Source organism: Malania oleifera, chromosome 4 (assembly GCF_029873635.1).
Source record: "Malania oleifera isolate guangnan ecotype guangnan chromosome 4, ASM2987363v1, whole genome shotgun sequence".
Classification (NCBI taxonomy): domain Eukaryota; kingdom Viridiplantae; phylum Streptophyta; class Magnoliopsida; order Santalales; family Ximeniaceae; genus Malania; species Malania oleifera.
Genome location: NC_080420.1, coordinates 119901987 through 119920288, shown reverse-complemented (window position 1 = coordinate 119920288; position 18302 = coordinate 119901987).

Sequence of the window (18302 nt, the reverse complement as noted above, 5' to 3'; positions counted from 1 at the left end):
TTAAAAATGGTCTTAATGGACCACACACGTCTATGTGTATTAGCTGGAGCGGCATGGCAGATCTCCAGTCGGCTTGTTTTCCAAAGTTGTTTCTGTTTTGCTTGCTCAGAATATAGCTTTCACATATTACATTTGGATGGTGGATATTGAGTAAGCCTTTCACCATCTTCTTTCTTCCCAGTTGTTTCAAACTTTCAAAATTTAAATGTTCATACCTTAGATGCCATAGCTAGTCTTTGTCTTTGATGATAGCGCTCAAATACCTTGGCGTATCATGTTGGATGGCGAGCGGAAACATTCGATTCTTTGCCATTTGAACTCGAGTAACAAGCTTTCCTCGAGCGTCTATTATCACCATCTGCTTATCATCACTAAGGCTAATTGGATAGCCTTTCTCGACAAGCTGTCCGAGACTCAAAATGTTAGTCGTCATATTTGGCACGTAATAAACGTTGGAGATGTAAGCATGATCTCCGAACTTTTTTTTGATCAAACCATCTCCTCTCCCTCGGATTGGAATTTTAGAATTATCGCCAAAAGACATCTCCCCCTGAACTTTCTCATTAAGTTCAAAGAATAGGTTCTTTTTAGCCAGTCATATGGTTGCTGGATCAAGAATCAAGGTACCAAACACTTTGGTCCCGAAGAGTTGAATCGTGTGCCATCATCATTAACGACTCTCCATATGCAAGTTCAGTTTCAGCAAGGTTAGCCTCCTCACTAACCTTTTCTTATTGTCGTCCCCAACACTCATTGCTATAGTGTCCGTACTTATGACAGTTGTAGCACTGAACGTTTCTTTTGTCTACATTCGGGCGATTATTATATCCCCCTCTTCTTCCTTGTCCTCTACCTCGTGGGACATAGTTATGTTGATTGCATCCTTCTCTAGTGGGACCTCTTCCGCCTCTACAACCTCTTCTTGAGTCAAAGTTTCCATAATTTCTTCTATGAGATCATTGGCCTCGTCCTCTTCCTTGCTGTGACATCCTCCCTTTGTCGTATCTATCTTTAGTGAGGGACAACTTTGTTTGGAGAGCTTGTTCCAGTGCTTTATCATTGCTCCTTCTATTGACTCTCTGCTCATGGGCTTGGAGTGAGCCCACAAGCTCCTCTACGAACATGGTTTCCAAATCTTTTGTTTCTTCCAGGGTCACAACTATATAATCATATTTTGGATCTAGAGATCGCAAAATTTTCTCACCAATTCTCTCGTCATTGAGAGTCTCTCCATTTCTTCTCAATTGATTTGATATTACCATAACTCGTGTATAGTAGTCAGTAATAGATTCAGTAGATTTCATTTTTAGGGATTCAAAATCACCTCACAATGTTTGAAGACGAATCTTCTTTACTTTGTCTACACCTTTGTGTGTTCGCTGGAGAGAGTTCCAAACTTCTTTGGATGTCTTGGTGGAGGCGATGATTTCAAAAGTGGCATCATCAAGGCCTTGGTAGATTATGGATTTCGCCTTGCCATCCTTCTTTCGATCAGCTTGCAAGGTTGTTCTTTGAGCATCAGACATAGCTGCTTCAGCTTCTTTTGATGGGCTTTCTCTGTACCCATCTTCAACGATGTCCATGACATCCTGAGCACCTAGAAGGGCTCTCATTTAAATAGACTAGTTGACATAATTCTCTCGGGTCAATTTTGGAATGACCGCTTGGGTAGCACTGTTCGCCATTGAGTTTACCATATAAAAAAAATATAGATATGGGGGTTGATTTTGGCAAAGCTGATGCCACTAATGTGTTTAGAAGGTCGAAAAACCTTAGGAACCTGTTTTGGGTTGCAAAGAACTGGTCTAAAAATCACCGAATCGGCCAAAACTTCTAAATCGATTTTTTTGTTTTAAAAAATGGTTTGACTTAATGGATAATAACGGCGTTAGTTGTTACCATTAAGCACACGTGGCGGATTCTGCACGTGCCGCGTGTCAATGGCTAGACGCGGACCAGTCAGTAGGGTCGGGTCGTGCTCACGGGTCACAGGTTCGGGTTTCTTGATGATGGACCGAGGCGCGGATCGGGTTTCTGAAGTGGGTTGCGGACCGGGTTGGGGGTTGGATCATGTCAGTCGAGCGATGAAGACGCATGCGGGCGCATGGATTGTGTGACGCCGGTGGTCAATGCTCTAGCCGGCGCATGAGGCGTGTGCAACAAACACTGTTTCGTCTGTTGGCGCGTGAGGGCATGTGTGAGTTCTCTAGATCTCTATTTGAGACATGATTTTCACCTTTGAAATCGTCTCGACATGAATTTCAGAATGGTACGCTCAATTTTTAATTTTGAGCAACATCAAATCGGAGAAGAAAATTGAATTTCTCCTATGTTCGCCTCTGTTTTTGCGAATTCCGACGTACCTGGACGCTCTGATACCATTGATGGGTGGAGAGGAACATTCAGTCACTGGTTGTGACTGAAACTCAGTGAGAATAAATGTAATAACAATGTATTTCATTCTAGAAAAATACAGAGGAATTTCAAAGAACAACTCTCTCTCTCCCACTCACTAGTTTTACACTCTCAACACACAATATTACATTGTACATTGCACGCACACACAACTATTTATAGCAAATACAAAACCACAATAATCAACAAATGCAGCAGGTAGGTGAGGTTGGTGATCGTCGTTCAACAGAAGCGGCTGGTCGGCAGTCGTCATCAACCATTGCTGCCACCGTTCACCTTCAAGTTTACTATTTCAACAATCTCTACTAATCAAAAGTTGTAGCACTATCATCTGCTATGAATATTATTTTCAAAACTTAAAATTAGTAGGAACTTTGATAGTACCAAGACTAGGTTAGCCACAAAATAGTACAAGGGTTTGCTTAGATTTGAAAATTTTCTAGACTTATGGACACTCCAAAGACTCAATTAGCTCAAAGGGTAAAACCAGTTCATGAAAACAATGGGTAAAGTTAAAGGAACATGACCTATCACCACAAGGACTCTCAAATTAACTTTGATCTTTTAAAATGGAACTTTATTCATTAAGAGGAACAACGGCTCCAAAAGTGAATAACCCTATCAGATTCAACATGATGGCTCTAAACTGATTAACATTAGAACTTTGGAGAAAAGGTTTCTAACTTATAGCAGAGCGAATATTTTTAAATCAAGTAACCCTAAAGTCTCATCTTTGATGGGTTCAGAAGCCACAGGGTTCAGCCAGGGGGACAATGGTTTGGAAACTTGCAGTGTTAGAAGTGCTTCAAAAGGAATCAGTCTTCATACTCCTATAAAAGGGGAGAACTAACCTTGGAAACAAAAGGTCCCATACAACATCCAAGCATAATTTTACAATATATTAATTAACATTACCGTAAACAAGTCCTAACAACTGGCCTAGAACAAAAGATTTGGACTGAATATTTACAAGACTCCACTTCAAGCTACTTTTTGAAGATTTGACCAAGATTAGAAGGACTCGGTCGAAGGATTAGGGCCTTAATTCCAAAACTCGGGGTCATTCAGGGATCAAAGTCAAATCTCATTTCGTTGGGTTTCCTTGGAGTGGCCTGGTTAAAATTGGGGTGTCAAAAATTTGTATAAATAAGAATCCCCTCTGTCACGTGATTTCTTCTTCATATAGATAGATATAGGATCTATGGAGCAATTACTTAGAAGTACATTTTGTGCAACAGTCCTTCAATATCCTAGTAGGGAGCTTGTTCTTATCTTCAAGGTGTACTTAATGATTAGTCAATACCATTACCCAAGGTTTGGGATGATGGAATTAAAACATTAAACTTGAATCTATGTGTGGACAAAATATAATAAAAAATATATTAAATTTCTTCTAAATCTATACAAATTAAAACAAAAGATCTGAAATTCATACTCCAAACACTACCTTTGAAGAATTTACTATTATTTTATAGGATTTTAAAATTATTAATCGATATATCAATACATTATCAATGATCATGAATATGCATGTGAAAATTTTTGTTTATTATTTAAATTGTTTTTTCTCATAATTTGCATCTTCCAATTTAAAATTAAGGAAAGAAGACACGCACATATAAGCTTTCATAAATTTTGGAGTTTCTTGTTCCTCAAATATTGCAAAAGGAGGTGGCACATGCCAGCAAGTTAGCGAAGATTGGTAGGGAGAGTTTCTTCTTATCTTCAAGGGGTGTTTAATATTTGTGAATACTTTTTTTTTTAAATGAGTAGGAACATGGAATTCAAAATTTTAATATGAATTTATGTGAATTTTAAAGTCTTATACAATTTTATTAAATTATTTTTTTAAAGTCAATATATTAACAGTGATCATGAATATGCGCATGAAACATTTTATTCACATTTTTTGTCTCTTTTTATAGTTTTTGAAATTTTAAAACTAAAGAAAAAGACATGCACATATGAGGTAATTAAAGCAAAAGATAAAATTTTTTCTTCCTCTATATGATACACTTGTGTATACAACTCAAACATTCACTTTTCTTGGACGCAGATGGAAAGAGAGATGAACATACTTTAATTTTCACCCATACAAACATTTATCATTTCTCAAGTGAAAGGTAAGTTTTATTACCCATTACTTTCTAAATAAATTAATCCTATTTATTTTACCCAAAATTACATAACTTTTTTGTTTGTGAAATATTTTAAAACTCATCACATTGAGTTTTACATATGCTCCTGCATTAACATATTAATTTAGTGAATATTTGGTGTGGGCTATTTTATACATTAATAATAACAAGAATGAGGCATCACAACACACATACAAGTGTGTGTGTGTGTGTGTATTAAAAATTGGTAAACTTTGTGGAGGCATGTGGGTAGACTAGCTAGAAAGTAATTGTTCTTGATTGATAAAAAAATTTGATTCTGCTTTAGTCAAGTGTGGAGGCAACATGTATCTTTTTGCATTTGGAGAGAGAAAGAGATGCAGAAACGTTGTATTTAACGACCAAATACTGTGAAAAAAGTATCTATACGCTTTTAACACCACTAGGACTTTGAGGCCAATTAGTTGATTTTACTAGCTATGCAACCCACATTAGGGACTTGTGGGGGGAAGGCTTAGTCATACATCTCTCTCTCTCTCTCTCTCTCTCTCTCTCTCTCTGCAAATAAAAAATTGAAGCTTGGATAATCCCCCTTTCATTGTCTACTTACTCCACATCTTCTCTTTGCCGCTCTAAAATTTCTCTCTCTCTCTCTCTCTCTCTCTCTAAAATGCATGTCTCCCTGTCTTTCACTCTCTAAATATTTTGTCCTTATTTATTATTATTAGTTTTTATTTTAATAAATTGATGCTTGAATTGATATCTTATGTTCAAAAAAATGCTTTCAGATATTCAACTTTACCTGTAAAACAATTTGATGCACAAATGGTTATCTCTGATGAGTGGAGAGGAACGCTCAGTCACTGGTTATGACTGAAATTTAGTAAGAATAAATGCAATAACAATGTATTTCAATCTAGAAAAATACAGAGGAATTTCAAAGAACAACTCTCTCTCTTTCTCGCTCACTGGTTTTACACTCTCAACACACCATATTACATTGCACACACATATAACTATTTATAGCAAATACAAAACCACAATAATCAACAAATGCAGCTGATAGGTGAGGTTGGTGATCGTCGTTCAACAGAAGCGGCTGGTCGGCAGCCGTCGTCAACCATTTCTACCACCGTTCACCATCAAGTCTACTATTTCAACATCCCCCCTTAAACTTGACTCTCCTAACTTTGTCATTCAATCTTACAAAAATATCATGCCTGAGTGGCTTTGTAAAAAGTAAGCAATCTGATTATGTGTTCTGCAAGATATCAACTCCACTTCTTTCTTCCTGTAACCCTTGGCGATATATCTTGCTTTGTATCTCTGGACTTCTCCTTGAGCGTTCTTCTTGGTCTAGTAGACCCATTTTACACCAATAGTTTTGTGGCTCTTTAGGAGATTCTTCAACTCCCAAGTCTTGCTCTTCTCGATGGATTGAATCTTCTCATCCATCATTTTTCTCCATTTATTTTCTTCGTTAGCCTTCCCAAAGCTAATCGAGTCTCTAGTCAACAACAGACAGTTTAGAGCAACATACTCATCCATTAGTTCGGTATTTTCATACTGATCAGCTAGGTTACGTGAAACGACCTGCTAATAAAATAAAATCTTTTTCCCTAATTTTAAATTCAATCATTAACCTAAATAGTGGAAAGCCAATTATATAAAATAAATCCACACATAATACGATACCAGTGTCAAATCAACCCATGATATACAATCTTCACTATTCTCTCGAAACTAACCTTACTGATACCAAGGGTTTACAAAAACATGCCACCTACAAATACTCACTCTCAAAAAGGGCAATACAATAGTCCCTCTACCTGGGAGCCTGCTCCGCTCACCTAGCTGGTTCACCTGAACAACAATTCAACACAAGGATGAGCCAACGCTCAGTAGGACGAAACATGCTATTACTAGTGTGTGGCTACTGAGTTATATTTCTGCATAAATAATCTGATTTAAAAATAATTTCATGGATAACTGAAATTGTAAATGCTGGCATAAATAACATATATTAAAACTATATAAATTTACTTTTCATAATACTACTACTATTTCTGGAAATCTACTTATACTTATAATATCTGAGAAAATTTCCCTAGATGGTTATATGTCATGATAGGCGGGACCTATCCTGTCTGGCCGACTAGCGTAAGTCAACTGAACTCCGACAGTCTAATCGCCCCCCTCAATCCATATCTGATGGAGAGCCTGTCCTGACGTGGGCACGATTGACCTCATACCACTTACTATCTGAGTAAAGTGGTTGCACTTTGAACAGAATATCATTATTTCTTTATCTCCATCATTTCTTACAATTTCCAAAAGGCCAAAAACTGAATAAAAGGCTAAAAACTGAATAAAAGGCCTTATGCTGATTCTGGGAAGAAATTCAACTCGATCCCACCGATGATCTGCCCTTGTAAACTTGGAGAGAACTTTGTCAGAAGTGTCGTGGTGGCCTCAGTTCGTCGATCTGACGATTAACAGGGCCGAAATCGAAGAGAGGAGAGGGAAGGACCGTAGGAGAGAGAGAGGGGAAGATTTTCGTTGATTTTTCAATGATTAAACCAAGTTTAGGGCTATTTATCCTACAACCTTCGTCGATGAGTCACGTCATCTCGTCAACGAGTCTAATAGGAAATTCATCAACAAACTTTCCCTTTCGTCGACAAAATTCAGAATCACCCAAAATATTCTCTTGGTATCTTCGCGTGGACGAGATATGCCCTCGTCGACGAGACCCTCTTGTACCCTCGTCGACAAATCTCCTATGCTCGTCGACGAGGCCATGAGAAAATTCCTTGGGTTATTATATGCAAAATACAATGTCGTCGTTGAACGCGAAGCATTGGTCGATGAAGTCTGCTGCCTCCTTTTGTTTCTATTCCCATTTCCCTCCCTCTTTATTATTTAAATAACATTATTTTTCGAGTCATTACATTCTCCCCTCCTTATAAAATTTCGTCCTCGAAATTTATTATTCATATGATTCCTCCTTCTTAGAAGGCAAAAACGCCTACTTATTTTATAGGATTTTAATATTATTAATCGATATATCAATACATTATCAATGATCATGAATATGCATGTGAAAATTTTTATTTCTAATTTAAATTGTTTTTTCTCATAATTTGCATCTTCCAATTTAAAATTAAGGAAAGAAGACACGCACATATAAGCTTTCATAAATTTTGGAGTTTCGTGTTCCCCAAACATTGCAAAAGGAGGTGGCACATGCCAGCATGTTAGCGAAGATTGGTAGGGAGAGTTTCTTCTTATCTTCAAGGTGTGTTTAATATTTGTGAATACTTTTTTTTAAATGAGTAGGAACATGGAATTCAAAATTTTAATATGAATTTATGTGAATTTTAAAGTCTTATACAATTTTATTAAATTATTTTTTTAAAGTCAATATATTAACAGTGATCATGAATATGCGCATGAAACTTTTTATTCACATTTTTTGTCTCTTTTTATAACTTTTGAAATTTTAAAACTAAAGAAAAAGACATGCACATATGAGGTAATTAAAGCAAAAGATAAAATTTTTTCTTCCTCTATATGATACACTTGTGTATACAACTCAAACATTCACTTTTCTTGCACGCAGATGAAAGAGAGATGAACATAGTTTAATTTTCACCCATACAGACATTTATCATTTCTCAAGTGAAAGGTAAGTTTCATTACCCATTACTTTCTAAATAAATTAATCCTATTTATTTTACCCAAAATTACATAACTTTTTTGTTTGTGAAATATTGTAAAACTCATCAAATTGAGTTTTACATATGCTCGTGCATTAACTTATTAATTTAGTGAATATTTGGCATGGGCTATTTTATACATTAATAAAAATAAGAATGAGACATCGCAACACACATACAAGTGTGTGTGCGTGTGTGTATTAAAAATTGGTAAACTTTGTGGAGGCATGTGGGCAGACTAGCTAGAAAGTAATTGTTCTTGATTGATAAAAAAAATTTGATTGTGCTTTAGTGAAGTGTGGAGGCAACATGTATCTTTTTGCAATTGGAGAGAGAGAGAGATGCGGAAATGTTGTATTTAATGATCAAAAACTGTGAAAAAAGTATCTATATGCTTTTAACACCACTGGGACTTTGAGGCCAATTAGTTGATTTTACTAGCTATGCAACCTACATTAAGGACTTTTGGGGGAAAGGCTTAGTCGTACATCTCTCTCTCTCTCTCTCTCTCTCTCTCTCTCTCTCTCTCTCTCTCGGGCAAAAAATTGAAGCTTGGATAATCCCCCTTTCATTGTCTACTTAATCCACATCATCTCTTTGTCACTCTAAAATTTCTCTCTCTCTCTCTCTAAAATGCATGTCTCGCTTTCTTTCTCTCTCTAAATCTTTTGTCCTTATTTATTATTATTAGTTTTTATTTATTAAATTTTATTAATAAATTGATGCTTGAATTGATATCTTATGTTAAAAAAAATGCTTTCAGATATTCAACTTTACCTGTAAAACAATTTGATGCACAAATGGTTAGAATATTATTTTTTAGCACTATAAAAAATTGTAGCACTATCATCTGCTATGAATATTATTTTCAAAACTTAAAATTAGTAGGAATTTTGATAGTACCGAGACCAGGTTGGCCATAACATAGTACTAGGGCTTGCTTAGATTTGAAATTTTTCTAGTAGATCGAGATATTTTTTTATTATCCCAGGTTCATTAAATAAATAAGTGAATCTAAGATATCCTAAATTCTAAGAGTTCGTTTGAATTAAGAATTTTATTTAGGAAAAAAGGACAAATAAAAAGGAAACTTATTTTTCATTATATTTTTCTTTTATATGAAATACAATTTAAAATGAAAATTTATTTTAATACGATTAAAAATTAGTAAAATTTAAATATTAAATATTTGTAAAATCAAAATTTTGATCACGAATTTGGTATATTTATCGTTTTCTTTCTCAAATTCGTTGATAACCAAACAAAAAAATATAGATTTCTTGATATCTTCCTTTCCTTTTCCTAATATTTTCCAAGTTCCAAACGGGACATAAGGCTTTATTTGAAACTCAGAAAGTACTAGGAAAAGGAAAGGAAAATATCAAGAAATCTACATTTCTATGTATGGTTATCAAGAAAAGTGAGGAAGAAAATAAAAAATATACTAAATTTATTAACAAAATTTTGACTTTACATATAATAAGTATTTTATTTTTCTTAAAAAGTTATAGGTGGCGGAGGCCTATGCTAGTCTTACATGGGGGTTTTCTAAAGTCATCAGGGAAATGAAAATTAGGCTAGAGGTCGTAGATCTTGAGTGACAGATATATAAAAAATAATTGTTAATTTCTTCACGCTCATTCCAAGTTTGATGTACCATTAGTATAAATAAGAATCCCCTCCGTTACATGATTTCTTCTTCATATAGAAAGATATAGGATCTACGGAGCAAATACTTAGAAGTACATTTTGTGCAACAGTCCTTCAATATCCTAGTAGGGAGCTTGTTCTTATCAGCAAGGTGTATTTAATGATTAGTCAATACCATTACCCAAGGTTTGGGATGATGGAATTAAAACATTAAACTTGAATCTATGTGTGGACAAAATATAATAAAAAATATATTAAATTTCTTCTAAATCTATACAAATTAAAACATAAGATCTGAAATTCATACTCCAAACACTACCTTTGAAGAATTTACTATTATTTTATAGGATTTTAAAATTATTAGTCGATATATCAATACATTATCAATGATCATGAATATGCATGTGAAAATTTTTATTTCTAATTTAAATTGTTTCTTTTCATAATTTGCATCTTCCAATTTAAAATTAAGGAAAGAAGACACGCACATATAAGCTTTCATAAATTTTGGAGCTTCTTGTTCCCCAAATATTGCAAAAGGAGGCGGCTCATGCCAGGTTTGTGAAGATTGGTAGGGAGAGAATCTTCTTATGTTCAAGGTGTGTTTAATATTTGTGAATAATTTTTTTTTTAAATGACTAGGAACATGGAATTCAAAATTTTAATTTGAATCTACGTGAATTTTAAAATCATATACAATTTTATTAAACTATTTTTTTAAAGTCAATATTTTAACAGTGATCATGAATATGAGCATGAATATTTTTATTCACATTTTTTGAAATTTTAAAACTAAAGAAAAAGACAAGCACATATGAGGTAATTAAAGCAAAATATTTTTAGGAAAATAATTGACATTTATCATTTCTCAAGTGAAAGGTAAGTTTCATTACCCATTACTTTCTAAATAATTAATCCTATTTATTTTACCCAGAATTACATAACTTTTTTGTTTGTGAAATATTTTAAAACTCATCAAATTGTGTTTTACATATGCTCGTGCATTAACATATTAATTTAGTGAATATTTGGCATGGGCTATTTTATACATTAATAAAAACAAGAATGAGGCGTCACAACACACATACAAGTGTGTGTGTGTATTAAAAATTGGTAAACTTTGTGGAGGCATGTGGGTAGACTAGCTAGAAAGTAATTGTTCTTGATTGATAAAAAAATGTGATTGTGCTTTAGTGAAGTGTGGAGGCAACATGTATCTTTTTGCAATTGGAGAGAGAGAGAGATGCAAAAATGTTGTATTTAACGACCAAATAGTGTGAAAAAAGTATCTATATGCTTTTAACACCACTAGGACTTTAAGGCCAATTAGTTGATTTTACTAGCTATGCAACCCACATTGGGGACTTTTGGGGAGAAGGCTTAGTCGTACATCTCTCTCTCTCTCTCTCTCTCTCTCTCTCTCTCTCTCTCTCTCTAGGGCAAAAGATTGAGGCTTGGATAATCCCCCTTTCATTGTCTACTTACTCCACATCTTCTCTTTGTCGCTCTAAAATTTCTCTCTCTCTCTCTCTCTCTCTCTCTCTCTCTCTCTCTCTCTCTAAAATGTGCGTCTCCCTTTCTTTCTCTCTCTAAATCTTTTGTCCTTATTTATTATTATTAGTTTTTATTTTAATAAATTTTATTAATAAATTGATGCCTAAATTGATATCTTACGTTAAAAAAAATGCTTTCAAATATTCAACTTTACCTGTAAAACAATTTGATGCACAAATGGTTATCTTTGACGGGTGGATAGGAACGCTCAGCCACTGGTTGTGACTAAAATTCAGTGAGAATAAATGCAATAACAATGTATTTCAATCTAGGAAAATACAGAGGAATTTCAAAGAACAACTCTCTCTCTTTCTCGCTCACTGGTTTTACACTCTCAACACACCATATTACATTGCACACACACATAACTATTTATAGCAAATACAAAACCACAATAATTAACAAATGCAGCTAGTAGGTGAGGTTGGTGATTGTCGTTCAACGGAAGCGGCTGGTCAGTAGCTGTTGTCAACCATTGCTACCACCGTTCACCATCAAGTTTACTATTTCAACATCCCCCCTTAAACTTGACTCTCCTAACTTTGTCATTCAGTCTTACAAAAATATCATGCTTGAGTGGCTTTGTAAAAATGTCAGCAATCTGATATTATGTTCTGCAAGATATCAACTCCACTTCTTTCTTCCTGTGTCCCTTGGCGATATGTCTTGCTTTGTATCTCTGGACTTCTCCTTGAGCGTTCTTGTTGGTCTTGTAGACCCATTTTACACCAATAGTTTTGTGGCTCTTATGAGGATTCTTCAGCTCCCGAGTCTTGCTCTTCTCGATGGATTGAATCTTCTCATCCATCATTTTTCTCAATTTATTTTCTTCATTAGCCTTCTCAAAGCTAATCGGGTCGCTAGTCAGCAACAGATAGTTTAGAGCAACATACTCATCCATTGGTTCTGTATTTTCATACTGATCAGCTAGGTTACGTGAAACGACCTGCTAATTAAATAAAATCTTTTTCCCTAATTTTAAATTCAATCATTAACCTAATTAGTGGAAAGCCAATTATATAAAATAAATCCACACATAATACAATTCCAGAGTGTTAAATCAACCCATGATATACAATCTTCACTATTCTCTTGAAACTACCCTTACTGATACCAAGGGTTTACAAAAACATGCCACCTAAAAATACCCACTCTCAAAAAGGGCAGTACAACAGCCCCTCTACCTGTGAGTCTGCTCCGCTCCCCTAGCTGGTTCACCTGAAAAATAATTCAACACTGGGATGAGCCAATGCTCAGTAAGACGAAACATGCTATTACTAGTGTGTGGCTATTAAGTTATATTTTTGCATAAATAATCTGATTTAAAAATAATATCATGGATAACTGAAATTGTAAATGCTGGCATAAATAACATATATTAAAACTATATAAATTTACTTTTCATAATACTACTACTATTTCTGGAAATCTACTTATACTAATAATATCTGAGAAAATTTCTCTGGATGACTATATGTCTTGATTTAACCCCTCATGACAGGGTTGTGCGGCCCGAAGGCGGGACCTATCTTGGCTGGTTGACTAGGGTAAGTCAACTGAATTTCGACAGTCTAATCGGCCCCCTCAATCCATATATGATGGAGAGCCTGTCCCGACGGGGGCACGATCGACCTCATACCACTTATTGTCTAAGTAAAGTGGTTGCACTCTGAACTGAATATCTGTAGCAACGGTTTCGTGCTCTACTGTTTGATCCATCAGGGTCCGATACTATATAGGTAATTGATATCTATAATATACTTTTTTTTTACTGTGGTTTCTAAAATAACCATAACCCCATAGAATTTATCTAAAATTCTAAATAAACTGACTGAAAATCTGATTTCTGTATAACTAAACGGTTATCTGAATATCTGTATATTGGGGCATTATGGTACTGAAAAATGTGTTATTATGAAATTATTGAAAATGCATATTTCTGAGTATACTGTACACTGAAAAATTCATCATTCTATAAACATGCAATTATCATGGTATTTCTGTTAATAACTATAAACATGGTATTCACAAATTCTATAAATATAGTACCGTTCTATTATCAACTCAAGCGACACAAATAAATATTAATATTATCAAGTTCTGGAAATTGTAAATACATATAATCTGAATAATAATTTGATAAAACATATAGTTCGTACTGAAATCGTAAAAGGGTTTCCTAGCATAACATATTTCCCTTACCTGACTACTAGAAAGCCCCTATGGTATACTGGTCCAACAACCGTAGGGCTTCCTATTCAACACCGTGAAAACAACATTCACCAGAACAGAATATCATTATTTCTTTGTCTCCATCATTTCCTACAACTACCAAAAGGTCAAAAACTGAATAAAAGGCCTTATCCTGATTCTAGGAAGAAATTCAACTCGATCCCACCGACGATCTGCCCTGGTAAACTTGGAGAGAACTTTGTTAGGAGCGTCGTGGTGGCCTCAGTTCGTCGATCCGACAACTAACAGGGCCATAATCAAAGAGAGAAGAGGGAAGGACCGTAGGAGAGAGAGATGGCAAGATTTTCGTTGATTTTGCAGTGATTAAACCAAGTTTAGGGCTATTTATACTGCGGCCTTCGTCGACGTGCCATGTCATCTCTTCGATGAGTCTAATAGGAAATTCATCGATGAACTCTCCCCTTCGTCGACAAAATTCAGAATCGCCCAAAATATTCTCTTGGTATCTTCTCCTCAACGAGACATGCCCTCGTCGACGAGACCCTCTTGTACCCTCGTCGACAAATCCCCTGTGTTCGTCGACGAGGCCATGAGAAAATTCCTTGGGTTATTCCAAAATGCAATGTCGTCATTGAACGCGAAGCGTTCGCCGACGAAGTCTGTTGCCTCCTTTTGTTTCTGTTCCCATTTCCCTTGCTCTTTATTATTTAAATAACATTATTCTTCTGGTTGTTACATTCTCCGCTCCTTATAAAATTTTGTCCTCGAAATTTATTATTCATATGATTCCTCCTTCTTAGAAGGCAAAACGGTCTACTTATTTTATTACTTGCCCTTGCTTATGGCAGAGTAATACCGTGGTTACATGAGAAGTTTTGGGAGATTACAACTATGAAAGGAAATTCCCCCAAAACCAAAATACTACATATTCTATACACTACATTACACTTACACTATGCTAAACAAAATAAAATTACTACTATCCTAATCTATACATCACCGCTGTGTTTACTAAATAAGTGGGGACATTTTTATCTGATCTCATCTTCAAGCTCCCACGAGGCTTCTTCTACCTCGTGATTCATCCACAAGAGTTTCACTAACGGTATTCTCTTGCTGCGCAATACCTGCTTTTTTATGTCTAGGATCTGCACCGGAGCTTCTTCGTATACTAGATCACCACTGAGTTCCAATTCTGCATAGCTAATGATATGGGAAGGATCTGGTACGTATTTCCTTAACATAGAAACATGAAACATGTCGCGAATCCTAAATAGAGATGGCGGTAAAGCCAGCTGATAGGCAACTTACCCAATCTTCTCGAGTATCTTAAATGGGCCAATGAACCTAGGGCTCAACTTACCCTTCTTCCCAAACCTCATGATCCCCTTCAATGGTGCGATTTTCAGAAATACATGATCACCCGCTTCAAATTACAATTCTCGAAGGTGAGTATCCGCGTAGCTCTTCTGTCGACTCTATGCTGCACTGATTCTATATTGAATGAGTCAATTTTTTTCACAGGCCTGCTGAACCATCTCTGGACCCAAAACTCGCCTCTCGCCGATTTCATCCCAGAAAAGAAGAGATCGGCATCTTCTACCATATAACGACTCGTATGGTGCCATACCGATGCTAGCTTGATAACTGTTATTATAAGCAAATTCAACTAGCGGCAAAAATTGAGTCCAGCTACCCCCAAAATTCTAACACACGCTCACAACATATCCTCAAGTATCTGAATCATTCTCTCTGTCTGGCCGTCTATCTAAGGATGGAAAGTGGTGTTGAATGCTAGCTGAGTCCCCAATGCCTCATGCAAGCTCCTCTAGAACAGTGATGTAAAACGTGGATCACGGTCCGAGACTATGGATACCGGAACTCCATGGGAATGAACAATCTCCTGAATGTAAATCTCTGCTAATTTGTTCATAGGGTAGTTAACTTTAATGGGCAGAAAGTGTGCCGTCTTCATCAACCTATCAACCACCACCCAAATGGCATTCTGACCATGCGGCGCCGATGGTAACCCAATAATAAAATCTATAGATATGTGGTCCCACTTCCACTCGGGAATGAAAAGTGGCTACAACTGACTAGCCAACCTCTGGTGCTTAACTTTAACCTGCTGGCATGTCAAACACTGCTGCACAAATTCTGCTATTTCCCTCTTCATGCCACTCAACCAAAAATACTCCCTCAGATCCTTATACATTTTTGTACTGCCAGGATGAACAGTGTATAAAGATCTGTGTGCCTCTTCTAAAATCGTCCTCCTGATGCTATCATCCACAGACACGCACAATCTGGTGCGAAATCTGAGAGCCCCATCATCGGAAATGCTGAATTCCTCTCCTTGACCATCCTGAACTCTGGCTAGCACCTCCACTAATTTGAGATCATTTCTCTGAGCAGCTTTAATTTTTTCATACAATGCAGGCTATACAACCAGACTAGAAATAAATGCCGGAGGATCATCTTCAACTAACTCCACACCAAGCCTTTCCAAGTCCATTTGAATCGGGTGCTGAATTGCTACTGCTAACTGCGCTGTATCCTCTAATTTACGGCTCAAAGTATCAGCCACCACATTTGCTTTACCTGGGTGGTAACTAATGGTACAGTCATAACCCTTGATGAGTTCTAACCATCTTCTCTGTCGCATATTCAACTCTTTCTGTGCAAAGAAATACTTTAGACTCTTGTGATCAGAAAATATCTCATACCTCTCACTATATAAGTAATGTCTCCAGATCGTCAGTGCATGTACAACTGCAGCCAATTCCATATCGTGAGTAGGGTAGTTCTTTTCATATTCTTTCAACTGCCTGGACGCATATGCTACCACTCTACCATGCTGCATCAGTACACAACCGAGCTCTTTCAAAGACGCGTCACTATAGATAACATAACCATCACCTCCAGATGGAATCGTCAGGACTGGTGCAGTGATGAACCGCTGCTTTAATTCCTAGAAACTCTGCTCACATTCTTCATCCCATAAAAATCTGGCATTTTTCCTAGTCAAATGCGTGAGAGGTTTTGATAAAGCTAAAATCCCCTCAACGAATCGACGATAATAACCTGTCAGCCCTAAGAAACTCTTGAGTTTATGCACATTCCTCGGCCTGGCCCAATTCACCACTGCGTCAATCTTGCTGGGATCTACTGAAATACCATCTCCTGAGATCACATGGGCCAAAAATGCAACCTACTCAAACTAGAACTCACACTTACTAAACTTGGCGTAAAGCTTTTACTTTCTAGGTGTTTGCAATACTTGCCTCAAATGCACCTCATGATCCTCGAAATTCCTCGAGTACACCAGTATATCATCCATAAAAACCACCACAAATTGATCTAGATACTGGTGAAAAACTCTACTCATTAAGTCCATGAACACAGTTGGGGCATTCGTCAGACCAAAAGGCATAACGAGAAATTCATAGTGCCCATACCTGGTCTTGAAGGCTGTCTTTGTAACGTCCTCTGCCTTTACTCTCACATGATGATACCCTGATCTGAGGTCGATCTTGGAATACACCCTTGTACCCAGGAGCTGATTAAACAAATCGTCCATATGGGGTAGAGGATATTTATTCTTGATAGTAACCTTGTTGATTTCTCTGTAATCAATACACATTCTCAAAGACCCATCTTTCTTCTTTACAAACAACACTAGAGCTCCCCATGGCGATACACTGGGTTGTATAAAACGCTTATTCAGCAAGTCTTGCAATTGATTCTTCAATTTTCCCAATTCAGCTGGAGCCATACGGTAGGGAACCATAGAGATCGACACTGTCCATAGAGGCAAATCTTTGGGAAAATCCACCTCGCATTTGGGAGGTAATCCTGGTAGTTCCTCTAGAAAAACATTTAGAAATTCCTGCACAACTGGGGTATTGTCGAGCTTCGATTCATTTTCTTTCGCTTCCTTTATAGAAGCCACGAATCCCTGACTTCCATCTTGAAGTAATTTGTTTGCCTGTATAGCTGACACTAGCTACGGTGGAGTACGTACCCATGAACCAACGAATCTGAATTCCTACTCACCAGGGGGTCTGAAAATTACTTCTTTCTGACAACAATCAATGCTGGCGTGATTAGCAGCCAACCAGTCCATACCCAGTATTACATCAAACCTAGAAAAATCAAATACAATCAGATCTGCTGGTAGCACTCTCCCCTAAATTTCTATTCGATGGCTTCTAAGTACCCTTTGACATCTCATCACTGACCCAGATAGTCTAACTACTAACAATGCTATATCTAACAATTGGGTCTCACTTCCAGATAATTTAATGTAAGACACAAAGACAAAGGAATGAGTGACACCTTAGTTAAATAGAACAATAACTGGATATGATTAAACAGTAAATGTACATGTCACCACATCCGCGGTAGTCTTAGCATCACCCGGCATCAGAGCATAAACTCGCGCTGGGGCTGCATTCCTCTGCTGGCCTCCATGAGGCACCTAATATCCTCCTCAAGCTACTTGATGTCTTCCCAGATAGGGCCTGGGAGCTGGAACCTGATCTTGCAGCCCTAGGCATGCACGTGCCATATGGTCGGGTCTCCCACAACGATAACTTACACCTCTCCCTGCTAGACACTCCCCTGAATGACGTCTCTTGTATGTCTGGCACAC